At 37.9% G+C, this 27,836-nt stretch overlaps 1 pseudogene across 1 annotated transcript in view; it reads left to right on the forward strand.

The window, feature by feature from the left end:
- LOC306663466 (transcription factor BTF3 homolog 4-like) overlaps positions 1-21,745 on the forward strand; it is a 123,151-nt pseudogene extending 101,406 nt beyond the window's left edge. Inside the window, exon 2 of the transcript in view lies at positions 21,118-21,745. The product of the transcript in view is annotated as a transcription factor BTF3 homolog 4-like (transcript). The remainder of the gene's footprint in view (positions 1-21,117) is intronic.
- Positions 21,746-27,836: the final 6,091 nt, after the last annotated feature.

A 27,836-nucleotide genomic window follows, 5' to 3' on the forward strand; every position in this document is an offset into this window, starting at 1 on the left:
GTTTCACTCTTCCTGCTAAGGATTGCTTTAGCTATTCTGGGTTTCTTATTCTTCCAGATGAATTTCATAATTGCCTGCTCTATTTCTGTAAGGTACGTCATTGGGATTTTAATTGGAATTGCATTGAATTTGTATAGCACTTTAGGTAGTATGGCCATTTTGACAATATTAATTCTTCCTATCCAAGAACATGGAAGATCTTTCCATCTTCTAAGGTGTTCTTTAATTTCTTTCTTTAGTATTGTATAGTTCTCATTGTAGAGGTCTTTCACCTCTTTTGTGAGATTGATTCCCAAGTATTTTATTTTTTTCGAGGCTATTGTGAATGGGGTAGTTTTCCTAATTTCTCTTTCTGAAGATTCATCACTTATGTATAAAAATGCGTTGGATTTATGGGCATTGATCTTGTAACCTGCTACTTTACTGAAATCACTTATGAGTTCTAAGAGTTTTCTGGTGGAATTTCCAGGTTCCTCTAAATATATAATCATGTCATCAGCGAACAGGGATAGTTTGAGTTCTTCTTTTCCAATTCGTATCCCTTTAATTTCTTTGGTTTGTCTAATTGCTCTGGCCAGAGTCTCAAGAACGATGTTGAATAGAAGTGGTGAAAGAGGGCATCCCTGCCTTGTTCCAGTTTTTAGGGGGAATGCTTTCAGCTTTTCACCATTTAGAATGATATTAGCCATGGGCTTAGCATAAATGGCCTTTACAATATTAAGGAATGTTCCCACTATCCCTATTTGTTCTAGTGTTTTGAGCATGAAGGGGTGCTGAATTTTATCAAATGCTTTTTCTGCGTCTATTGAAATAATCATGTGATTCTTGACTTTAAGTCTATTAATATGGTGAATTACGTTTATTGATTTCCTGATGTTGAACCAACCTTGCATCCCTGGGATGAAACCCACTTGATCATGGTGCACTATCTTTTTAATATGTTTTTGTATGCGATTTGCTAAAATTTTGTTGAGAATTTTTGCGTCGATGTTCATTAAGGATATTGGTCTGAAATTTTCTTTCCTTGATGAGTCTCTGTCTGGTTTAGGTATCAGTGTGATATTGGCTTCATAGAATGAGTTTGGGAGGGTTCCCTCCTCTTCTATTTTATGGAATACTTTGAGAAGTATTGGAATGAGCTCTTCCTTAAAGGTTTTGTAGAACTCGGCTGAGAACCCATCTGGTCCCGGACTTTTCTTTGTTGGTAGGCTTTTGATGACTTCTTCTATTTCAGTACTTGAAATTGGTCTATTTAAATTGTTTATGTCCTCCTCATTCAGTTTAGGCAATTCATATGTCTCTAGAAACCTGTTGATGTCTTCGAAATTTTCTATTTTGTTGGAGTATAGATTTTCAAAATAGCTTCTAATTATGTTTTGTATTTCCATCCTGTCTGTAGTGATATTTCCTTGTTCATTCCGAATTTTAGTGATTTGGGTTTTCTCTCGTCTTCTCTTTGTTAGTGTGGCTAAAGGTTTATCAATTTTGTTTATTTTTTCGAAGAACCAACTATTTATTTTGTCAATTTTTTGTATTGTTTCTTTTGTTTCAATTTCATTGATTTCAGCTCTGAGTTTAACAATTTCCTGTCTTCTACTACTTTTGGTGCTGTTCTGTTCTTCTTTTTCTAAGGCTTTGAGCTGTAGTGTTAGGTTGTTTATTTGTTGAGTTTTACTTCTTTTATTAAATGCGCTCCATGAAATAAATTTCCCTCTAAGTACTGCTTTCATAGTGTCCCAGAGGTTTTGATATGATGTTTCTTTGTTCTCATTTACCTCTAAGAATTTTTTAATTTCCTTCTTAATATCTTCTGTTATCCATTCATCATATAATAGCATATTGTTTAACCTCCAGATGTTGGAATAGTTTCTGTGTTTTACTCTTTCATTTATTTCTAACTTCAATCCATTATGATCTGATAGAATACATGCTAGTGTCTCTATCTTCTTGTATTTGCTAACATTAGCTTTGTGGCATAATATATGGTCTATTTTAGAGAAGGATCCATGTGCTGCTGAGAAGAAAGTGTATTCACTCTTGGTTGGATGGAATATTCTATAAATGTCCGTTAAGTCTAAATTATTGATTGTGTTGTTGAGATCTATGGTTTCTTTGCTCAATTTTTGTCTGGAAGATCTGTCCAGTGGTGAGAGCGGCGTGTTAAAATCACCTAGTATTATTGTGTTGTGGTCTATTTGGTTTCTGAAATTGAGAAGGATTTGTTTGACATACATAGATGAGCCACTGTTTGGGGCATAGATGTTTATGATTGTTATATCTTGCTGATTTATGCTTCCCTTAAGCAGTATGAAATAACCTTCTTTATCCCTTCTGACTAACTTTGGCTTGAAGTCCACATTATCGGAAATGAGGATGGATACTCCAGCTTTTTTGCTGAGTCCATGTGCATGGTATGTTTTTCCCCATCCTTTCACCTTTAATCTATGGGTATCTTTTTCTATGAGGTGAGTCTCTTGCAGGCAACATATTGTTGGATCTTTCTTTTTAATCCAGTCTGCCAGTCTATGTCTTTTGATTGATGAATTCAGGCCATTAACGTTCAGGGTTATTATAGAGAAATGATTTGGTTTCCCGGTCATTTGGTTCATTTTTAAAATTTTGTTTATTTATTTGTTTGACACAACTTGTTTCCTCCTTTATTTGACAATTCCTTTAGGATAATTCCTCCCTTTGCTGATTTGCTTCTTTGTTTTTCATCTCTTCCTCATGGAATATTTTGTTGAGAATGTTCTGTAATGCTGGCTTTCTTTTTGTAAATTCTTTTAGCTTTTGTTTATCATGGAAGGATTTTATTTCATCGTCAAATTTGAAGGTAAGTTTTGCTGGGTATAAGATTCTTGGTTGGCATCCATTTTCTTTCAGGGCTTGAAAAATGTTGTTCCAGGACCTTCTAGCTTTTAGGGTCTGGATTGAAAAATCTGCTGATATGCGTATTGGTTTCCCCCTGAATGTAATTTGGTTCTTTTCTCTCACAGCCTTTAAAATTCTGTCTTTATTTTGTATGTTAGGTATTTTCATTATAATGTGCCTTGGTGTGGGTCTGTTGTAATTTTGTGTATTTGGAGTCCTGTAAGCCTCTTGAACTTGATTTTCCATTTCATTCTTCAGATTTGGGAAATTTTCTGATATTATTTCATTGAATAGGTTGTTCATTCCTTTGGCTTGTTTCTCTAGGCCTTCCTCAATCCCAATAATTCTTAAATTTGGCCTTTTCATGATATCCCATAGTTCTTGTAGATTCTGTTCATGATTTCTTACCATCTTCTCTGTTTGTTCAGCTTTGTTTTCAAGGTTAAATATTTTGTCTTCAATGTCTGAGGTTCTGTCTTCCAGGTGTTCTATCCTATTGGATATGCTTTCTATGGAGTTCTTAATTTGGTTTATTGTTTCCTTCATGTCAAGGATTTCTGTTTGGTTTTTTTTCAATATCTCTAACTCTTTATTGAAATGATCTTTTGCTTCCTGTATTTGCTCTTTTAACTGTCGATTGGTGCGATCAATCAATGCTTGCATTTGCTCTTTCATCTCATCATTCAATGCTTGCATTTGCTCTTTCATCTCCTCGTTTGCTTCTCTGATCGTTTTAATTATGTAGATTCTGAACTCCTTTTCTGTCATTTCTTCTGCCATGCTGTCATTGGGTTTTATTGATGTAACATCTAGATTTGTTTGCAGCATTTTCTTTCCTTGTTTTCTCATGTTGTTCAGATATCAGTGGACCGCTGAGATATTGCAGATTTCCTCTGTTGATTTACAATGACCCTGAAGATTTCTATATATATCCCCTCTTAGCCTTCAGTAGGCTGAAGTCTTGGAGGAGGTTGATAATGCGGTGCTCCACAAGGAAGCTGCCTCTCTAGGAGTAGTGGCCTTCAGGTGGGGTATATTCCCTGCTAGTGGGCAGAGGTGCCTCCACTTGTTGACCAATGGTCATCCAAAGGGGACCTAGGCTGTGGGCTGAAGCAAGGCCTGTTTGGGCCTGAGCCTCTGGTTTTACTGTCCTTGTGGGAAACCTCACCCAGCAGGGAAGACTCACCCGGTGGGGAGGTCTCGCTGGTCAGTTTCCTCCTAGAGGTTCCCCTCAATTTACATCTACTGCCTGGGCTGGGCTGCCTTCCTCTGCAAAGTTTCCAGGGGCCCGGCCCTACCTCCTGGGCCTGGGAGCCTCACCCTTCGCAGATGAATCTCCTTAGGCTGCCCCTCCTCAGAGAATTTGCCCACAGGCCTGGAACCTTCGCTCCGCCCTAAGCCTGTCTCTGTGCGGCTCTTCCACCCAGAAGCCTCCTAGATCCTGGGACCCTGTTCTGCACCTAATCGCCTGGCTGCGTGGCCCCTCCTCTGAGCAGCCACCTGTGGCCCCGAACAATCGCTCTGAGTCCCAGAGACCCGCCACAGGCCTCTTCCTCCAGACAGCTGCCCAGTATGCCGGTGCGGTCACTAGGAGTCCAAGAAACTCACTTCGTGCCTCCTCCTCCCACCAACCACCCGTAGCCCGGGGCAATCAATCACTCCGAGTCGAAGTGACCCTGCCCGTTCCTCCTCCTTCTCCAGATAACCCCCCGGGTGTTCAGGAGCAGTCCCTCTGAGTGGCTCTGAATCCACGTGACCCGCTGCACGGGTCCTCTGGGCCACCGCCCGGAGCTCTGGTGTGGTCCTTCAAGACCAAGCGTCCCACCACGCTTCTCCTCCAGGCAGCCCCCCTGTGTTCAGGAGCTGTCACTTTAAGACCAAATAACTCACCACTCGCCTTCTCCTCTGAGCAGCCGCCTGGAGCGCTAATGCAGTCACTGCGAGTCCAAAGGACCCGCCGCGCTCCTTCTCCTCCTTCTCCTACTCCTCCGGGCAGGCCCCGGGGTTCAGAAATGGTCAGGGTCCAAACAGCTCGCCACGCAGCCCCTTCTCTGGCAACCGCCTGTAGTTCCCGTATAGTCGCCCGAATCCAAGCGGCTGCTCCTCTTCCTCCTCGTCCTCAGGGCAGGCCCCGGGGTTCAGAAGCGTTGTTCTGATTCCAAACAGCTCGCCGCGCGGCTTCTCCTCTGGCAACCGCCTGCAGCTCTGGCGCAGTCTCTCTGAATCCAAGTGGCCACGCTCCTCTCCTCCTCCTCAGGGCAGGCCCTGGTGTCCTGAGTCCACACAGTTCTCCCCGCCTCTCCTCCCCCGGGCAGCCGCCGGAGCCCCAGTGGCTGTTCCGAGTCCCAGCGCTGTGCCGACCGGCCTCCTCTATGGCGCTCCAGCGGGGGGAGGGGCGTCTCGCCGGCAGTTCTACTTCACAAAGTTTCCTGCGTTCCGGGACCCCCGTCCCATCCGGGATGCCCCCCCAGGGGGTGAGAGTCACCCGGCTACTTTGAGTTGGTCCCAAGCGTCTCAATATCTCCTCTCTTGAATCCTGAGTTCTGGAGCAACACGTAATGCAGCCACCCTCTAGGCCGCCATCTTGAAAACCCCTGTTCTAAAATAGAGTTTCTGAACTATATTTTACATATAGTATAAGTTTAATATATAGTTTACTAAAATAAACTTGACTTCAATATAGATGTTCATCAAAAGTCATCACAACAAAATGAAAGTATATTGATTGGTCTTCATTTAAAGAGGCAAAATAAGTTACAAAAAAACTCCAAAGGATAAGGATCACTTTCTGTGCTGTAGCACAGGCTTAGCCAAACATGACTTACATAGAATTTAGTTATGATATGAATAATGACCTAAACAGTAGTGTATCTTGAACCTGTAAACCTTAATTACCTGGAAAATTTATATGTGATGTGAACCTCAGTTCTGGATAGTTTAATTGTATTTTTAAAAGGAGGAGTTTGTGAAATGTCAATAGTGAAAAGTTGTTTTTATCAAGGTATATCTGCTATTACTTTCTGCTTATTTTCATGTGTTGAGTACACTCAGTATAAATGCACACATTATAAAAGTCTAGTGTTCCTTCTGTAAAGTTCCCTAACTATCCAGTGCTTTCTTTCCCTAGTGGCAAACCCAATTCCTAGCTTCTTTTTTATTCTTTCTTAACTACTATTGAATGCAAGCAAAATTTAATTTTATTCAATTCATTATTGTTTAGCGGATGTTGCCCTAAAAAAACAGGTGTTCTCTTTGATGAGGTAAATTTGTTGTAATTAGAATAATTTGCATCCCCCAGATGAAATGCTGTCCAAAATTCAATGATTCAGAAGTGTTCTTTGAACATTAAAGTAAAAATGTGTATTGTTGTTCTTTATTACTCTCTGATGAAATTGTACTTGGCAGGAGCAGAGTCTGGGGTGTTGCCAAGTGTGTTCCCAGAGTTTGCAATCAGAGGGCCAGCAGCCCCAGAAACCAGAGGAAGCTTTGTGAATGAGCTGGGCCAGTGCTGGGCATTACCAGGTCCGAGGCAGAAGAAAGGGAAATAATATTTATTAACCAGTAATAATTAATGTAATGGGCCATAAAGATTCCTGGACCTTGGCTCAAGACACCTGAGATAGTTTAGAAAGACAGTTTTCTGAAGAGCTGCTTTACCTTGGGAAATTGCCTTAGTTTCTCTGGGAAATGTTTTCTTACTTAAAAAGTAAAATTTCAAGATCACTTGCAAAACTAATATTCTATAATTCTCCAAAGGCTGAACATAGGCTCTTTTAACCATTACAAAAATCTCTTCACTGAGTCTACAGTGTCATAGAATATGAAGAAATACTCTTGTGTTTGGATATAGGATCAACGAGGTTTAAAGTGATATTAAACTTGAGAATGGCTCTAAACTTAAGGCAGCTTGGTGCTGGAGAATGTACCACACCCTTACTTTCTGTTGACTTCCAAAGAATTTAGAATTTCCAAGTTTAAGCTTTTAGGATTTGGGACTTAGACTTTTGCCAGTGCAGGCTGATTTAATGTGTGCTTATTATTATTATTATTATTATTTTTTTTTTTTTGCTTTTGCCTCTTCCCAAAGGAAGTTTGTTATACCTTTCGTGATTCTGAGTGCATGTATCTGCATGTGTTCAGTTTCTGGTCATAACTATAGCAATGTTGTCCCCTTGGATGTTATAACTTAATGTTGGGGAGCAACATTAAAGACAAACATGGAATTGGAGTCCTGGCTCTACCAGTTACTTTGATCTAAATCTCATTTTCCTTATCTGCAAGAATGTAATAAATAATAGTAACTTTCTACAATTGATGGGGAGATTAAATGAAATGATCATTTAAAATACTTAGTTCAGTGCCCAACACCAAATAAAAATTCAGTGCATCTGGTTATACTTATTATGATGTTCTTATCAACCAGATAATTTTCTTTCCTTTTTCAATGAGCTCAAATGTTGCCCCATGAAGTTGATTTTGGTTTTCAGATGGTAAGAATTCATTTGTTGAAGACATGCCAGAAAAGTTTCATTGGCATTTGTACTTCCTTTTTCAATTTTATTTTTAAATAATGGCTTCACTGCAATAACGATCAGATACCATATGATTCACCTGTTTAAAAAGTGTTCAGTTCAATGATTTTTATTAAATTCAGGGTTGTGCAACCATCACCACAATCAATTTTAGAACATTTTAGAAAGAAAAAGAAAAACTATGCCTATTAGCAGTTATTCTCCTTTATTTCATTTTATCTGTAAAGCAAGGATAAGCTCATTACCTTATGAAGACTGCACCTAGGATAAATGGATATTGAATAACTGGGTAGTGGATGAAGGGAGAATATATAATGTAAATAAGTTTGAGATCAATACCCAAATATTTTAACAAAATGAGTGCAATAAAATTCAGTGAGTCCTGTTTAAATAAAGTAAGAAAATAAGGAGAAGGGAACAGATTTCCTTTGATAAATAATATCATTATCATATTATCATTATTTTTGGTAATTGTCACAAAACATTCAATATTCCTGATTTAGTAATGGTCTTCTGGGAATACGTCCTCATGACATACTTCAAATTAACAAAATGTTTTTTTGCAAAAGTTCTGCTTATGGTTGGGTTGTCAAAGGATGTGAAAGATCTTTCTTCTCTCCCATGGAAGTAGTATGTCACCTGTTAAAGCCAAAACTCATACTTCTGTTTAAAAACACCATTTGGTAAAAATCCTGTTCACAGGTACGAATAAATCTAAAAGAGCTAAACGATTCTGGAAAGAACAAGTCTTGGTAGGAGAGCAACATAGTGAGAACACTTTGACCTGGTGCAGCTGTGGACTTAGATGAGGACAGGTAGAGGAAGAAGCTTCCAGAGCAAAGGTAACCTTTGCTTTAAGAAATACAAACTCAACAAACCTCTGTGAAGTGGTATCAGGGTTTTAAATGTGAGGAAACCTTTCATTCAAGGAACATGTTCTTCCCTCAATAAACCTCTTATGGCAATATTTTATTGAGTAATCAAATCTTGGTGCAGAAAAGCAAAGGAAATAACATTACTTTGCAATTGCACTTCCTTTTTTTCTTTTTTTTAATTTTGGTACCAGGAATCAAACTCAGGAGTACTGGGCCACATCCCCAGTCCTTTCTATTTTTAGTTCTGGGATAGAGTCTCACTAAGTTTTGAGGCTTTTGCTAAGTTGCTGAAGATGCGTGGGAACTTGCCCTCCTCCTGCTTCAGCCTCCTAAGCCACTGGGATTTGTGGGCATGTGCCACCTCATCTGGCAGCAATCTCACATTTTACAAGACAATTATTTTCATGGTTTTCTGTGCTCAGAAATTCTGCAGTCTCCAAGACATGAGTTACATGGTCCCACTGGCCTATAGTTCCATTACGATGACCAGCAGGAGTGAGACGAAGTGTTGCCAAGGATGTGGGACAACTGGAAACTCAAGCGCTCCTAGTTGGAATGTAAAACGTGGTACAAGTATTTTGGAAAAGTGCTTAGCAATTTGTTGTAAAATTAACACATGCCTACCTATCCCATGACCCTGAAATTCTACTCTTAATATTAACCCAAGAGAAATGAAAGTTTGTGTTCACAAAAAGACTTGTACAGGAATGTAGATAGCAGCTTTATTCATTCCCAATATTCATAAAATGGAAACAATCCAAATGTCTTTGAATACATGAATAAATATATACATTCATATAACAGAATAGTACTCAGTAAAGAGGAACAAATTAATGATACAGATGACAACAGGGACAAATCTAAAAAAAAAATTATGCTGTGTTGAATAAGCCAGACACAAAAATAACGTGTGATTAATTGTATCTCATTCTAGAACAGGCAGAACTAACACATGGTGATAGAAAGTTGATAAGTGGTTGTCTTGGGATGGGAGTAGAGAGGAAGTTGGGATTAAGTACAAAACAACTCAAAGGAACTTTCTAAGTTCATGAAAAATTTCCTTATCTGTATTGCTGGCTACACGGAAATGTGCATTTGACAGACCTTACTGACTTGTACAAGTAAAATGTGAGCATTTTATTAAATATAACATTTTGATAAAATATTTTTTAAAAGAGGCTTGTAGATTCAAATAAATACTCTGAAGTTATTTGCTATAAATTATTAATTTTATTTTCCTTAAAGAAAAACAAATCAATAAAGAATTTGAAACAAACATAAAATTAGCAGTTGGGCAATAGTATCATCAAATTATGGTACCTCTGTGCTGAGTAACGTTACCCAGGGAAGTTCTAATAATAATTAGAAAATTTCTAATTATTAAGACTGTGTAGCAATGTGGCAAATGCTTTGGATAAAAATGTAAACATATAACTAGAAAACTTGGACTAAAAAACTGAATTTATGGATTGCTGACATTGAAATTAATGGGACTCATAAATCTAACTCTATAATATTGAGAAAAAAAACATAGCTGTTTCTGATAATGTGCAATCAAAATAACCATACTAATTAGAAATTATACTGTCAGCAAAACTAAGGCAGTAGGATAGATCAAGCATGTCTGACTTAAGTGATGATGTTTATAAAGGTTTATCACCATTTTTTTTCCAGTCAGAGTAAAAAAGCCTTTGTGGAAATTTACCATGCTAAAAATGTTCATTTATAGTCTTATAATAAGTATTAATACTTGTTAAATATTTTCCAAGTCCATTATATTATTAAGTAAATAACAGTATAAGATTTATAGCTCTGTCCATTATTCTTCATATAAATGATAATTCACAATAAGGGGGGATAGGGAAGAATAGAGTTACTTTTTATTAGGTAGAGGGGAGTGAAGGGAGGGGAAGAGGTGTGAGGGTAGGAAGGATAGTAGAGTGAAACAGACATTATTAACTCATGTACATATATGACTGCATGCCCAATGTGATCCTATAATATGTGTAAACATAAAAATGAGGGATTACATTCCATTTATGTATGATCTATTAATATGTATAAATGCATTCTGTCAGGTACAACAAATTAGAAAAAATAAAAAAAATTTAAAAAGTTAAAAAATTCCTCAAACCTTATATTTATTAATGTATCAGTTTATTTTTATTTTCAAGTTTAGCACCAGTCAATGCTTGTGCAGATGTGTCTTTTATGTATCAACATATTTAGTCAAGTTCTGTAAATGTCTAATATTATATAAAACTTCACTAGGAATGAAAGAGCACCCTATGTCTTGAAATAAATTTGTGTCTTGGTTATGGACTATTTCTGAATATAAAATTTTAAACCATCATAACATTTCTAAGGAAAATTTGGAAAAAAACCAGGTGGAGTGGCACAGCACAGACCTGTAATTCTGGCTACTGTGGACGCTGAGTCAGGAGAATTGCAAATTCTAGGCCATCCTGGAAAAATGAGTGGAACTCTCTCAAAATTAAAGTTAAAAAGGTCTGGGGATATAAACACCTCTGGGTTCTACTCCCAATACCACTAAAACAAACAAAGAAACAACAACAACAAAAAAAAAATTTAGAAACTAAATGTAGATTTAGGTTCCTTGTTACCATTGTCTTAATTTCATATAACCTAGCTTCTTTGTGCTATACAAATCTGCATTTCAAGCTTATTTGGTATGGAACGAAACAATATAAAAAGCAAAAGTAACATTTTTATGCATGGAAAAATACTTGCCATAGTAATTCACTTGTTCAGTGTTAGTACACTCAGAAAATAACCTACGCTGATTTCAGTTGTATTTGTACTTGTAAACCGTGCTGTGTGACTCTGTATTTATGATTACAAAGCAGCCATAGGTTGAGACAGGATAATCTGTGAGCTTGATTTACATTTTGACGTTCAAAGTCAAGTGATAAAGAATAATTGGTTTGGGTGTGTTAGTGCACACCTGAAATCCCAGATCCTTGGGAGGCTGATAGAGGAGGATCCCAAATACCAGGCCACCTGAGCAATTTAGGGAAACGCTTTCTCAAATAAAAAATAAAGAGGAATGGGGATGTGGCTCCAGTGTCTTTGGGTTCAATTCCTCATTCTTCAAAAAAGAGAGAAAAAAAAATAACTGGGATTTGAGTTATTGGAGGAAGTTCTCAGAATAGTTAGACTTCAAGTGAAGTGAGACTCTAGATCAGTTTTTGGAGCATGGTGAAGGGTGTTTAGCAGTATTTAATAGGTAAAAGTGGTTATTTGGTGAAATGTAAAATAGCGTGTCCATTCCCATGAAGAGAAAGAGAAAGGTAGCAACTATTTCTTCCCAGAAACCAGAGCTTTCTCAAATGTAGTGTTTTCTAAATGTAGCCTTCTAGAATGCAGTGAATAAATCAGATGGCTGCCAGTTTTTTCTCCTCCTTCCAAGGTATTGTTTATAAAACTCAGGCTCATTGGAAATAGTGACAGTGTCACCTAATAAGTGTCTCCACAGCGGAGCAGTCACTATTTTCCGAAGAGTCAATCACTGCTCTCAAAGTTAGAGAGTTCCCCAGGTGCAGTCCTTGACTTTGCTTTCATAAAATAGGTATTTTCCATGAGTATTTATTTCTGCTTTGAAAGGGAAAGAAAGTGGTTAGTAATAAGATGTTAGTAAAATGATGAATTTGTTTTTGTTTTGCTATGGCAGATCTTCATAAAGAGCTGAGATTTTGGGACTGTTGTGTAGCTCAGCGGCAGAGAGTGTTCAATCTCCAGCAATGCAAAAAGCCCAAGGCTTGGGGGTTCAATCTCCAGCAATGCAAAAAGAGGTGGGGGAGCAAAAAAAAAGGAACAAGAACTGAAGTCTTAAAATTGAGTTTTTAAAGGAGTGGGACTTCCCTATTTTTTGTCATTATGTGTGCTGATAATACACAGTATGTGGCTTACAGAAATGCAAATGAATCTGTTAATCATAATGGCTTTTTCTATGATGCAAAAGTTCTTATATACACGGTAGAGTGGACAGGGTTTTGCACAAAACCCAGATACAACTAATTGTTTTACAAATAGTAAATATTGAAATCGAACTACATACTAAGGATTGTGTGAACACAGTCAAGTTTCTTGCTTTTTTAGTCTAGTCTAATGGGAAAAGACTAACATTGATGAAATAATTATAAAAATAAGCATCTAATTAATAACCTTGTAAAAAGCCAATATGGAAATGTATTATTCTAAATGTAGATTGGGGTGGCCAGATAAGGGTTTTCTGAGGAACTAATTATTTGAACTGAGGTTTGGAGGATGAGTCGGAGCACCTATGCAGGCGGAAGTGTTCTAAGATGAGGTGAAGGCTGTAGCAGAGGACCTGGGCCACAGAAGACAGAGAATTCAAGATGCTGCGAGGCTGGAGTGGCTGGAGCTCAGCATGAGGGGAAAGTGAAACCAGAAGGGCAGCCAGGTGGGAGGCTGAGGCCTGGCCTTCAAGCCCACATCAAGGGTTTCAGATTTTCTTTCAAAACAAGTGGGGAAACCTTAAGAATTTTAAGCAGGAGAAGGGCACGATTATATGATGACAAGATACATTTTGGTTTTTGTGTCAAAATAGAGGGTTGTCAGTTGTCAGGGAGGAAAGCAGGTAGTAATTTGGGCTTGTATGATGGCATTAGAAATGGAGAGAAGCAGATGTATTTGAAATGTATTTGAAATGCATTTGGGAGAGACAGTGAATAAGATTTGGGAAAGGGTTGGATATGAGGGCCGAAGGAGAGGGAGGTGAATGAAAGGCGATGCCTAGGTCCCTGGTTTGTACAATTAGATGGGTGGAGGTGCCATTTATTGAGCTACTGAATCCTGAAAGCAGATAAGATCATAACGTCAGCATTAGTTTTTGTGATTAATTTATTTAGGGTTGAAGAATGAAAGCCGGGTATGGTGGCGCACGTCTGTAATCTCAGCAGCTCAGGAGTCTGAGACAGGAGGATCCCAAATTCAAGGTTGGCCTCAGCTACTTAGTGAGACTATGTCTCAAAAAAAAAAAAAAAAAAAAAAAAAAGGCTGGGGATGTAGCTTAATAGTAAATGCTCTGGATTAAATTTCCAGAATTCCCCCCTACCTGAAAAAGAATAGAGTTAAAGGATGGAGCAAGTAGACAGAGATGTCTAGAAGAAAAAAGTTGTAAGCCAAAAGTTGATCTGAAGAAAAAAGCTGTAAGCTATAACTTGATCTGAAGCAAAAAAAAAGATATCTGCCCCAAAGGTATAAATTCAGGAGTCCGTATCTAGAGACTGCAATCAAAGGCTGTGATGTCAATGAAATGTGGAGAGAAAGCACATAAAGGTGAAAGAAATCCTGTGTCTTGAAGTATTTAGTGCGAGCTAAACTTCACAGTCATTGTAGTCAGAGTACTACAATGTAAACTTGGTTTACTAACCAAGAATGAAGAAAACCCATGAAGACAAGGAAGGAGGTGGTCCGTAAAATGAGGATGAAAAAGCTTTTGGGTTAATAACTGAAAGTGGGTGAGAGGAGGGATGGAGAAGTGAATGGGTAGGGAGGGACTGGGGGCCATGAACATGGACAACTCGCTGAAGATGTATGTGTGTGAGTGGGCAATAGAGACGGATTTAGGGGGTGAGGTTCTCTGGTGTGTTGTGTATGCGTGTAATTTTTGTTTGCTTTTATTTTGTTTTGATTGGCTTTAAACATGGAGAAGACATGGAGATAGTTAAGAGCCAGTGTGGTTGAGGCAAGGCAGAAGGGTAATTGGTAGTGCCAGTTCCTCAGAGGGCAGGGGCAGGGTTAGCTGCTTCTGGCAGAAGCGGGCAGTTTCCTTATTCCGTTCCAAGGGGGAGAAGACGAACGTAGGAGACAAGGTTGTTGGATATATTTGAGGGGAAATGAAGGCAGGTCCAATGTTTGGTTTTGTTTTGAAGCAGGAAGATAAGATTACCACTAAATGTTAGACTTAGTTTTCTACTTTTAAAATGGGACATTTTGAGGATTAGTTGTAACAATGACTGGGAATGCACCGAGACGCTGGCAGCTACTGTTTATAGTAAGTAGCTTCATTATAGAAATAACCCTATAAATTTGAGTAGTCTTATATTATTTTTGTTTTTTTACCTTATGGGCATGTTTATTCTTCTTCCAGGGGATAGCAATATTATCTGAGGATATTGTGAGAATGATAAGAACATGTAAACTATTCTATTTTATTCAAAAATCACAGCATGAATTCAATTTATTATTTTACTTTATGAAGCAAATATAATTCTCATTCATAGACATTAAATCAATCCCTATGACAGTTTATTATTTATTTATTTTTTATTTTTTTGGGTGCTGGGGATCGAACCCAGGGCCTTGTGCTTGCAAGGCAAGCACTCTACTGACTGAGCTACTTCCCCAGCCCCGGCAGTTTATTTTTTAGTGTGTAAAGTTACTGGTGTCATAGAGGGTCTAAGAAAACTCTCACACAGTAATTCCAAGTTCTATAAGCTGTCCATCCCATTTATGTGGAAACACCAAGGGATGACCAATATTTTTATTCGGATGTTCTTCCACTTCAGATCATTTTATCTCCTTAGACCAATAATCTTCATGTATTGTTGTTGTTTGCTTCTACTTGGAGAACAAGTATGATTTATATCTGCAAGTATTTTTATAAACCATGTTTTGGATTCGCCCATGAAATACTATTCTTATTATTTTCTCAATATTTAAAAAATATTTTAGTTGTAGATGGAACAATACATCTATTTATTTACTTATTTATTTACTTATTTATTTATTTATTTATTTATTTATTTATTACGTGGTCCTGAGGGTTGAACCCAGTGCCTTACACCCACCAGGCAAGTGCTCTATCACTGAGCTACAACCCCAGCCCCTTTTCCCAATATTTTTAAGGGCTGCTTGCTTCTGTATAGATTCAGGAACACTGCCCCCTGCTAGCATTGTAGCAGCCTACTCTTATTAGATTATTATTTGTTTTAAGAAGGTGCACCAATAATTTTAAGATTTCATTGAGTGATATCACAATTAAAATAAGATTACAGAACACCTCAGTATTTGGGATGGTTAAAATTTAGAACAGTGAACTCAGAAATACTTATGAAGCCCATTGTAGCAGACTCTGTGCCCTGTTCATATCCCCTAGGGTCTCAATATTGTAATGCATGTTAGTATTCTTCCAAGGACAGCACGACTATTTCATTGAGAGTTTTCTCTAGCACTCCAAGTTTACTCTGCTGGTGCCCACTAAGTAGCAGACTGCAAGTACTAGGACATTTACACCCCTCAGGAGCAGAACTCAACCAAAACTGATGGGGGATGGTGTTTAGACACTTAGGCTTCCTTGCACCTCAGCTGGGACAAGACTGAAGTGTATATTCTATACTGGTTCCCAAAGCCCAAAGTGGTAGCTTGTTTAATAACACACTTTGTCATTGTGTTATTATGCTATTGTGTTATTTAAGTTGTCTCCATCTCGTATTTAATTTTCTTACTTTGTTATCAGTGTTTCCTGGGGGCATCTCTCACCTAAACCAGCTACACTGGAATCCTTCTCATGACCTTATAGTGTAATATATGACAACTGTTATTGATCTATCTTCACACAATGTCAAGCTGTGGCAAGTGGTATGAAAGGAAATGTTGGAACCTCAGTTGAGCCCATGACAGAGGAAATTGACTGAATCTGGGTGTCCTGATTATTCTTCCATAAAAGAATGAAGTTTGAGCTTGCTTGTGAAGCAGGAGAGAGCAGAAAAGTTGGCAGAGACTTATCAGCAAAGGTCAGGGAATACAAAGGTCCTGAGGCTCAAGGTATCCTGAAACTTTGGAAGGATCAGAAGATAGTGTGGCTGGCACATAAGGAACAAGGAAGGACAATGTTGCCTAGATTTTTCTTGTAGGATCCTTTATGATAAGAAATTTGACCTTGGGAAGCCATCAGATTTCAGATGGGGAGAAAAAAGATAAGATTTATAGTATTGAAGAACTGCTAGAGACAAGGTGTTGGAAGACAAGCATAGATCACTTCAATATCCAAGTAATTTGTGCCAAAGCCTAAAGCTAAAGCCTAAATACTTAGAAATGTCAAACTACTTTAAAATATGTTGGTTCAACCTGACTATTTAATAATATGTTGAGACTGCAAAGTGTCTCAAATGCTTACTCGAGAGTACTTATAAAAGCATAAAATGAGTAGTCAGTCACAATGTCAAGATTATTTGTTTCAAACCCAAAGGCAACTTCATTTGCATTCAAGCACACTTATATGTATGTTTCAGAACACTATCTAGAAGCTTCTCTATTGAAGAGAAATAAAACAAATGAGAGCCCAGTGGCAAAGCTGTATTGAGTGCACAGTTGCTCCCACATTTGCCAGTCACCGCAAGACTTAACTTTGGAAACAATTTTGGGGTAGGTGAAGTATGACATCCCTGTCTTTACTTATGCATCACAAAGCCATCATCCTGTCAAAGTCCTGATTACATTCACTCTAAGACAGAAGTTTCAGCAACTAAAGAAATACTGTAATACTGTTTTAAGAATGTATATGCAATCCCAATCATATATTTTCTGTCTCTCTTTTTTTGCTTCTTCTCTTCCCCTTCCCCCTTTGTTTTCTTTCTCCTTTTTGTTCTCTTCCACCTGCTCTAGATATTTTCCCTGTATAATTTTCTCCTTGAACCAAATTAATAAAAAAAAGTGGATTTCAGGACTGATGCTGTATGTTTAAAGATAGCTAGTGTGCATTTTCTGCTCTTCAGTCATTAGCCACGTCTCACATTGAGTCTCAGTGCCAGTAGGATGCTGGGTCCTGTTGTGGAGGGTGCTTCATCAGTCACTGTTCTCTCGGAATGCCAGGAAAAAAATCATTTGAAGTTGGAAACTCTAGTAAAGCAAATAGTACCACAGTAGTTTCAAGCAATTGTGATTACATTATTAAAAAGAAAAATGATGACTGATAGAAACCAGTAAATGCTTTCAGAAGCTTTACTAATGTGGGAGGAAATTCACCTTTAATGGAACAAAAGAGAAACTGATTTACTATGAAATCTTGTCACCCAAAGCTCTCAAGGCAATTAGTAAACAGAAAGGTGATTTCAGCAAACATTTTATCTTGAAAAAAAAATTGGAAACACTTAAAATTTTAAAATCAAAGAAAGTCAATGATAAAATTGGAGGGTGTGTTCTAAAAGATAACTAAAGTGATATTTTTGCTATACAGTGAAAATGAAAACAGGTACATGAACTAGATTAGAAATTTTAAATATCAGGACTTGGGTTTTGGCTCAATGGCAGAGTGTTTGTCTGGCAAGTGTGTGGCCCTGGGTTTTATCCCCAGTAATGCAATAAATAAGTAAATAAACAACATATAAAAAAATGACAAGAGGACACAGCGAATAACTATATGCAGTAAATTTGAAAACATAATAGAATAACATTTTCTTTTCTTTTCTTTTTTCTTTTCTTTTTTCGCAGTGCTGGGGATTGAACCCAGGGCCTTGTGTTTGCAAGGCAAGCACTCTCCCAACTAAGTTATATCCCCAGTCCCTAGAATAACATTTTCTTAAAAGACAATTAAAAAAATTAGATAGCCCTTATAGACTAGTAACCACTTTATCAGGTAATTTAATGGTAATGCGAATTGATCACATTATTTTGCGAAAGAAAAGATCAGATAGACTTTGATGTCAGTATCATAGGACATATGCTAACGGAAAGGTTTTTCTAATCTCTAACCCAATTTTTCTAGTACATTGAATCACAAAACCTGTTTAAGTGTGTGTGAAACCGAGTTGAAAAATACACTGAAAACAAGCCATTCTATTTCTATAATTTTATAATGCAATCTTAGAGTAATCATTTTATTTCACTCTTTAAAAATCCTAATCAGACACATTTTGATGAGAAAATAAAACAGTTTTATAATTTGCAATCATGGGAAATGAATCGTTGATAGAGGGTACCTTTATTTTTGTTTCTTGTTTGCTTTTGTTTTGCTTTTACGTGAATGACTTTATTTTTAATTTATATTATTTTATATAGAGCACTGGTAAGTGTTATATAAGACTATGCATTTAAATAAAATTTGCTTTAGTAGGTCTTTTGCATGGTCCTGTGATATTGTGTGACATGCCTTATTTAATTACTTCTGTTTTACTTAGTTGTATCAATTTTTCTAAACTACACAGACATAAGTCCTGGCACTGCACATTATACCGACATGGGAATGTTTTATGAGAAGTGTGGTTGGATAGAATCCTAAAATTTTCTAAATGATTCATGCATGACAGTATAAGGTAGCTAGATTATGATAATTTTTTCAGTCCCTAAAAATGACTATAATATTTAACTGCTGTGAAATGAAACCATAAATTATAATCTAAATGGCAAAGAAAGAAAGAAAATCTGTCAAAACACATTCACAATTGTTAAAGACATAAGTGGATGTGTCTGGCTAAACTAGATTTAGACCTCTTAAGCCTTGTTAAATTTTAGAACATTGTAAGAGCTTGAATTTTTAAGTCCAATCAGAATAAAGGAACATAAATTTGGCATCACCTTAATCAGTCTCTCTAACATTAACTTATCCAGTCTCCATGCCATTAGTTATTTTGATCAACCATACATATCCTTTATCTATTTAAAATATATGAAATTTTAATAGAAAAAAAGAAGTTTTCCTGAGAGAGGAGAGTCAGTTTTACTAAGAGAGGAAAGTAAACTGAAGGGATTTAATAAATAATTGCTTCATTGGGAAACTGTAATTAGCAATGATAATAGCAATACATAAAGCACATTATGAAAGCAAAGTGATTTTTCTTCCTGCTAGGCTATAAAAAATGTTTTTAAGGGCATATTAGTACCATTCCCCTCTTAATGTAAGCTTGGGCATCAGCCCAGGTGCCATTTCTGAAGGCAGTAGGCACTTAACCAGGCGTCTCATAGAAATACATCAGTAGTATTGCTGGAGGGAAGCTGTGCATTTCAGTGAAAGGGACTAAGTAGTCATTAGCAGCTTCTATAAAGAACTTGTGGGCCACCTTCACAGGAGAGCAATGAGGACATTCACTTAATGGCTCAGGAAAATGAATTCCAAATGAAAGAAATGCATTTGCAATTCAAGAAATTGAGTGGAAACAGCAATTAATCAAATTTTCTATTTAAAAAAAAGATTAGATAGACTTCGCAGTCAAGATGGCAGAAGGAACACATGTTAAAAAATATACCTCCTTGTGGGCATTTTCTCTGTCTTTCTATACATATTGCACATGCACATATGCTTCTCTTTGTGCTATGTACAAATATATGTATGCTACCAAATCTATCATCTAATCTATCTATCTAGATATTCATTAGGTCAAAACAAGAATGAAAAGATGTTTAGCTTCCAGAAACAGAGAAGGAATTTATAACAATAAGCCAAGTCGAGGCTATTAAACCCACGAAGTGATTATCACCTATAAAAGTCACATGACTAAGGCCTCAGCATCTCCATAGAGACAGGTGCCAAATCTCCAAGTCCCACATACAGGGGGAATCCAAACTTGAAACCTTGATAAAGCCAGAAGATGGAATGCTTTGAAAGTGACAAAGGGAAGCTCTTCTTAACAATAAAATGAGCAATTAGCCAAAAGACAACAATTACAGTTTGTGTCTACTGAACTGGGAATTTGAAATATACAAAGCAAAGAATAGCAGAATTATAGAGGCAAAAGCCCAAATCTATAATTGTGCTGGGATAGTTTAATTCACTAATTAAGAAATTGGTAGAATAAGCAGACAGAAAGTATTAAAGTGCCCAAACTTGATTAATATTTTTTAGCTAAAATAGATATTTTAAAAAGGAGAAAAAAGAAAATCTACTGTATAACAGTCATATAGTAATAAAACCTCCCAGTGTTCAGTAGCCTGATGCATGAGAGGTACCTGACAATGAGCTTTAAGCCTCCAGCAGGCGTCTCAGGATGGGATTTGCCCCACCCGAAGATCGGAGCTACGGCTTCCAGGATTATCCAAGATGGCTGCTCTGGCTTCCAAATGTGTTGGCAAATGGGGAGCTGCAGCTCAGGGGTGGACGTGGTCAGCTGGAGGTCCTGGAGATGGGATGCAGTTGGTCCGGCAGGGGTCCTGGGGGTCCAGTGTGTTTGGTGTAGTTGTGGGATCCTGGAGGCTGGGTGCAATCAGTCAGTCTGGGTTCCTGGTGATAGGGCACAGTCAGTTGGTCTGGGGGTCTTGGAAGCAGGGAGCAGTCAGTTGATGTGAGGGCCCCAGAGGCAGGGAGTGGTCGGTCGGGCTGAGGGATCCTGGAGATGGGGCTCAGTCAGTCTGGTCAGGGGTCCTACAGGGCCTGGCTGTTGTCTCAAAATGGCCTAAATAGATATTTTAAAGTACTATTCACCTAACAAATCAAGAATGTAAAATTTGTAAACACATACTTGGATATTTATAAGACTTATTACTTTGGACAAAAGTTTTAAGAAATCCAAAAGGATAACAATAAATAGTCTACAAGTCTAATGAAAATAATTAAAATTAGAAATTAGCAACCCCGGATCTCGAACCAAACACAGTAATTTTGGAAATGAAAGATTGTATTGCTAAGTAACACACATTGTTTAATGAGTCTCAATGGAGATTTAAAAAATATCTAAAATTAATAAGCAATAAAGGTAGTTTTATGTCTTGAATAGTGATCCTCAATCAATATCTGGTTGGAAATGTATAATTTTATTATCCATTAATTAGAAGAAAAGACCAATTAAGAATTAGAGAGCTGCCATCTTGCATCCCCGCGTGTGTGTACCTAATCTCAGCTGGTCTGCCAGAGACCCCCTGAGCGCTGCCCCATTTCCACTTCGACAAGCTGAAAGAAACTATCATAAACCAGGAAAAACTCGCCAAACTGCAGGCACAAGTGTGCATTGGTGAGAAAGGACCTGCTCGCAGAAAGAAGGAGGTGGTTCATAGAACAGCTACAGCAGGTGATAAAACATTTATGTTCTCCTTAAAGAAGTTAGGGGTAAACAATATCTCTTATTGAAGAGGTGAATAGGTTTACAAACCAAGGAACAGTGATCCACTTAAACAACCCTAAAGTTCAGGCATCTCTGGCAGCAAACACTTTCGCCCTTACAGGCCACGCTGAGACAAAGCAACTGATAAATGCTTACCCAGAGTCTTAAACCAGCTTGGTGCAGACAGTCTGCCTGGTTTAAGGAGACTGCGTGAAGCTCAGCCCAAACAATCTGTGGATGCAAAAGCACCACTTGCTGCTGGAGAGGATGATGATGATGAAGATCCAGATCTTGTGCAGAGTTTTGATGAGGCTTCTAAGAATGAGGCAAACTGAACTGATCAACTTCTGAAGAAGATAAACTTGAAGAAGATACTGGAAGCTGCTATTTTATATTATGACTGCTTTTTAAAATTGTTTTGTTTATGGATCTGATAAAATCTAGATTTCCAATATTTTTAAGCCCAAGTTCCTTGGACAATGCAGCTCTTTTCAGTTTTTGCTTTTACACAATTTATTCTTTGCAGCTAATTAAACTGAAGAAGCCTGGCAATAAAGTTTGAAACAAAGCTTAATAAAATTCTTTGCCTAGTTAAAAAAAAAAAAAAAAAGAATTAGCAAATTTATTATTCATCTAAAAAAGCTAGAGATGTAGTAAACTGAAGGAAAGCAGAGGCAGAAATGCCAAAGGTAAAACCAGAAATTAATAAAATAGAAAACAACAAGCATAACAAATAATCACAAGCAAAATTCAGAACTGTAGCTAGGTAGAACTGAGAGGTAACTTCCAGTTAGCACTGGGCAGATTGGTTAGGAGTGGAGTACCAACACCCTAAGCCATACCTAGTCTTTGGGATTTTTTTTTTTTGTACTAGGGAGTGAACCCAGGGGCACTTAAACACTAAGCCACAGACCGCCCTTTTTATATTTTATTTAGAGACAGTGTCTCAACGAGTTGCTTAGGGCCTCACTAAATTGCTGAGGCTGACTTTGAACTCTTGATCTCCTGCCTCCACCTCCTGAGCCACTGGGATTACAGGCGTGTGCTGCCTCACCTGGCTGTAATCGTTGTTTTAAGAAATATCTCAGAATGGCCGAGGAAGAGGCAATGGGGATCTCCCACCATCAGGGGCCCAGCCTGGGAAGCCTCTGTTCCTGAAGGCCCAAGTGTCCCCTCTCTCACTCAGTCTCAGCACATAGGTCTTTTCATTGTATGAGAATTAAGGCACGAGAGAAATCATATGGGTTTGGAGTAATCCGAACAACTCTTTAGAGGATGTAAGTGATGATTAGGCTAAAATTTCAGGGAGTTGCAAGAAACAAAGAGGACATTCTAGGTAGGGAAGATTGCTGTACATAAAATGGGCATAAGAGTAGAGATGAGAACACCCAGTGTTTGTTTTTTATATTCCCAAGTGATCAGGTTGAAAGGAATAGGAAGTTTGATTATTTATGATTATGGATGACAAGAGATTTCAGTGGAGGGTGATTTAAAAAAATCTGGAATAGGGTCTGGGTACAGTGGCATATACCTGTAATCCCAGATACTGGATGCTGAGGCAGGAGGATTGCAAATTCAAGGCCAGATTGGACAATTTAGAGAGACCCAATCTCAAAACAAAAATTAAAAAGGGCTGGGATTGTGGCTCAGTAGTAGAGCACTTGCCTTGAATGTGTGAAGCCCTGGGTTCTACCCCAGTACCACAGAGGTGTATGTGATGAGGTTCATCTGCAACGGGACTTGACTTAACTGAGGTTGCTAGCCATTTTAGGCAAGGAAATAACAGAAAAAATCTTGTTTTAGGAAGTTAGATCTTTCAGTAAAGTGAAAGGTAGATTTTAGGGCAAAGTGTTCAGGTGACTATGAAGTAATATGTAAAGTCACCAAACCAAGTGATAAATACCTGTGTTTGCATTGGCTGCAGTGCGGAATGGAAAGAAAAAGGCAAATATGGAAATCATACGGAAATTTAGAATTGAAAGGTGTTTTAGTGTAGCACCCACTTCCCCAGTCATTGTGCAGATCAGGTAACTGAAGCAGAAAGGGGAAGTGTCTTATCTGATGTCACAAGCCTGGTTAGCAGCTGTGACAAGAATAGATTTTGATAACTTGACTCTAGGCAAGGACTATTTTTATATTCAGAGGCTCCTTCTGCCAATGATAAGCAAATGATTGAACTGTGGTTGTTACATTTAGGATTTCTCTTCCCTTTTCTGGTTTGAGGCTTAAGAAAGGAAATAAGTAACTGCCAGTCTGTCTTCTCATCTCATCAGGATGATTTTTAGAACTTGGTCACTGATTGGACCTGAGATTTGAAATCCAACAAGGACTGAAAGGCAAGTGTGTACTTTCGCATCTTAGTGATTGAGAAAATAAAACTGATTTTTGATAGAGAAAATTAAACTGCTTTTTCAGAGGTAAAGACATTGCCTCTGGGATGGTTGAGTTTGAGGTGACAACAGGATACATAGACATGGTCAGCATGAAGAGGGAGCAAGTTGCCTGAAGGATCTGAGTTTCATCTGAGTAGAGCTGCTGATTTCAGCCACATATCCACTGATATTTTTGGATGTGAATTTGGAAGTTATTGGATTTAATCAAATTTATCTTTTTCCCCTCTAATGTGAAAGATTTAGGATTGATTAAGAACTTCCTACCTGTTTCATTTTGGCCACCTTGTCCTTCTTTCTTTCCTTCCTTCCTTCCTTCCTTCCTTTGTACAGGGGATTGAACCTAGGAGTGCTTAAGCACTGAGCCACATCCCCACTCCCTTTTTATTTTTTTCATTCTGTATTTTATTTAGAGACAGGGTCTCACTGAATTGCTCAGGGCCTTACCAAATTGCTGAGGCTGGCTTTGAACTTGAGATCCTCCTGCCTTAGCTGTTGATTAATTTCTGAGACATAGTTGCTACATAATAATTTGCACACATGACAGTTTCATAGTTCAAAGCTGGGTGTTGTGGCAGCATGCCTGTAATCCTAGTGATTTAAGAGGCTAAGGCAGGAGGATCTCAAGCTTGAGGACAGCCTGGGTAATTTAGCCAGATGTCTCAAAAAAAAAAAAAAAAAAAGTGGGGGGGAGTCATAGTGGCTGGAGATGTAGTCTAGTAGTAGTGCGGCACCCCCTGAGTTTATTTGCCAGTACTGCAAAAAATTTACAGTCAGACAAAATTAATTTAAAGGAAACTTCATAAGGTAATATTTGAATGTCTGGAAAATATATGTAGATATACTATCTAATTCTACAAATAAATTATGCACAACTTTTACTTTTTATTAGGCACAGATTACATAACCTTATTCTTTGGAAATGATTAATATTTTTAGGTTTGAACATCTGCTCCACTAAGTTTATAATGATAAGTGTTGTTTCTTTGAATTTTCTTTATTTCTCTCTTTCTTTCTCAATTTCCTTCTTTCTAGTAATTAGGCTTTCTTATATTTATTACATAGCCTCTAGGTTATATAATTGCTATTAATTTGTTCCCAGGCACATTAAACTTTTATTACTATTAGTGAATACTTATTAAGTATACACTTTGAATAGAGAAGAGAAAACAGTATGTGTTTAGAAAATGCTTGCTTTCTAACACGTGTAAGCAGAAGTGATTTAAAATGTAAAATAATTGCTGGTTGCAGTGGCGCATCCCTCTGATTCCAGCCATATGGAGATTGAGGAAGAAGGATCAAAAGTTCAAGGCCAGACTGGGCAAATTAGAGAGACCCTGTCTCAGAATGACAAGATAAAAATAGAAAGGACTGGGGATGTAGGTCAGTGGTGGAGCACTTGCCTAGGAAGTGTAAGACCCAGGATTCAATTCCAGTGAAAATAAAAAATGTAAAACAAACAAAAAAATAAAGCTCCCAACATCTATCAGATACTCTACTAGCATTTTACTTTACCCTTAAAACAAGTTATAAGTGAGGTATTACTATCTACATTTTAAAGACAAGGAGACTGGCCAGGTACGTTGTTGCATGAATGTAATCCCAGCTACTTATCAGGAGGCTGAGGCAGGAGGATCAGGAGTTCAAGGCCAGCCTGGGTGACTTGGCAAGATCCTGTCTCAAAATAAAAAGTAAAAAATGGGCTGGGATGTAAATCAGTGATAAAGTGCCTTCATTTCAATCCCTAGCACTGGAATGAATGAATGAATCAATCAATAAATAGAAATTAAAATATATGGACACTAAGTATCTTGCCAGTTATGTAATTACTAAATGACTGCCCACATGTAAACCTAGATCTTCATTCATTTGTTTTTAGGAGATTGGGAAAAACGTATGTTGTATCATAGCATGAAAACGTTTGGCTTGGTGCTTACCAAACTTCCTGTGAGCCCATACTGTCTTCTATGGGGATGCTTTGCTCATTGTGTCATCTGCAAGTGTCTCAGTGGGCCCAGTGACACCCAACAGACATCGGATAACCCAGTGTATTTCAAGAATTCTATAGTATAGAACTGGGTGAGGTGGTGCATGCCTGTCATCCCAGCAGCTTGGGAGGCTGAGGCAGCAGGATCACAAGTTCAAAGCCAGCCTAAGTAACTTAGTGAGAGAGACCCTGAATCTAGATAAAATCTAAAAAGGGCTCAATATGTGCCTCAGTGGTTAAGCACCCCTGGGTTCAATCCCTGGTACCAGAGAGGGGAAAAATAAAGAATTGCCTAGGATAGTTCCCAAGATTGTAAACTTCTCTAAACAGTTTCAACATGGATATGGAGTTTCAAATAGTTGCTATGTTGTGGCTCCTTGGAATTCCCATATTTGCACACAGTCATTTTGGAAAGCTTAAGAAGACTTTTAACTTTAGGAATTTCTGGATGTATAGGCGAACAGGAATCGATTCCAAGGATAACTCATGTATGAATTACTGATAGCTGTGTAAGAGTTTCAAAAGAACTGCATGGATTGATTTCTCTAAAAATATTGGTCTCCAAATTAAGAACTGATAGATCACTGAAGCTTTAATTCATTCAGTGGTAAATATGTATTCAACCCACAATGTGAACCTTGCATTCTGTAATGTGCTGGAGATCACTTTGGAACACAGATTGGGTGTGTTCTCTGTTCTCATGGAGCACAGAATGGGTTGGGGTAGAAAAAAATAAGAAGTAAACAAATCAACAAAAACATATTCCTGCAAACGAGAAGTTGGAATAGGGTGCTATGATATGAAATGGCAAGAAGACATTAGTTCCATTCAAGTGGTTACAGAAATAGACATTGGAACTGAGACCTGAAGGATGAGAAGGATCCAGTCACATGAGGGGATAGGAATGCAGAATTCCAAACAGAGCTATAAGTAAGAGCAATGTCAGTTGAGCAGGGGGTCGGGGGGGACACAACTAGGTCTGTTCTATGAAAGGATAAAAGGCTAGAATAGTTAGAACTTCCCAAGGAAGGAAGATAAAGGTAGACAGTGGGTAAATACTTGTTGTTAATAGTTTATTTCATGAATTTAAATAAAAATTTCAGGCATATTTACAATCACAAGACCTCTTACCCTCTTACTCTTCCACCATTTGAAAATGAATAAGACAAACAGACCAACAAAAATGAACAAAATATTTGAATAGACACTTCACAAAAAGATACAAGATGGTCAATAGGAAGAGGAAAATCTGTTCAACGTCATGTAAATTAAAACTACCAGGAGATTACTCTTATGAAAATGACTGTAATTGCCAAGACTAACAAACTGCTATAATTTGGATCTGGAATGTCCCACAAAGGTCCATGTGCTAATGGTTCATCCCCCAACTTAGCACTTTTGTGAAGAAACTTTAGGAGGTAGGGCCCAATGAGAGATCTTCCAGTTATTTGGGGTATGCCCTTGAAGGGGATTGTTGGGTCGCAGTCCTCCCCGCTCCTACTCTTTTACTTCTTAGCCATGAAATGAGCAGTTTTGCTCCACCATGTGCTCCTACCATGCTTTATTATTTGATCACAGGCCCCAAAGCAAGGGACCAATCAGTCACAAACTGGAACCTCCCAAACTGTGACCCAAAATAAACTTTGTCTCTTTATAAGTTGATCCTCTCAGGCATTCCTTAGAGCGATGCAGTGCTGACTAATACATATGTCACATGTTGAGAATAACATGGAAGAACTGGAACTCTTGAAATTGTTGGTAGGGAGCAATTAGCATAGAAAATAAACTGGTAGTGTCTTATAAAATTAAACATACACTTATCACATGACACAGCAATTCCACTAGTAGATATTATGCAAAATAAATGAACAAATATGTTTGCAGAAAAGCTTGCACACAAACATTCATAGAATCATTATTGGTAATCTATCAATAGGTGTATGTTAATGCAATGGCATATTCTCAGCAATGGAAAAGAACAAACTACATATACACCCAACTCTGGATGAATCTCAAAAGCATTGTGCTGAAAGAAGCTAGACATATCCACATACGTGTGTGTGTGTGTGTGTGTGTGTGTGTGTGGTGTGATAATTCTATTTATATAAAGTTCTAGAATGAACAAAACTAGTCTATAGTGGAGAAAATGAAAGCTGATGAGACCA

Source organism: Sciurus vulgaris (assembly GCF_902686455.1).
Source record: "Sciurus vulgaris genome assembly, chromosome: 6".
NCBI lineage: Eukaryota > Metazoa > Chordata > Mammalia > Rodentia > Sciuridae > Sciurus > Sciurus vulgaris.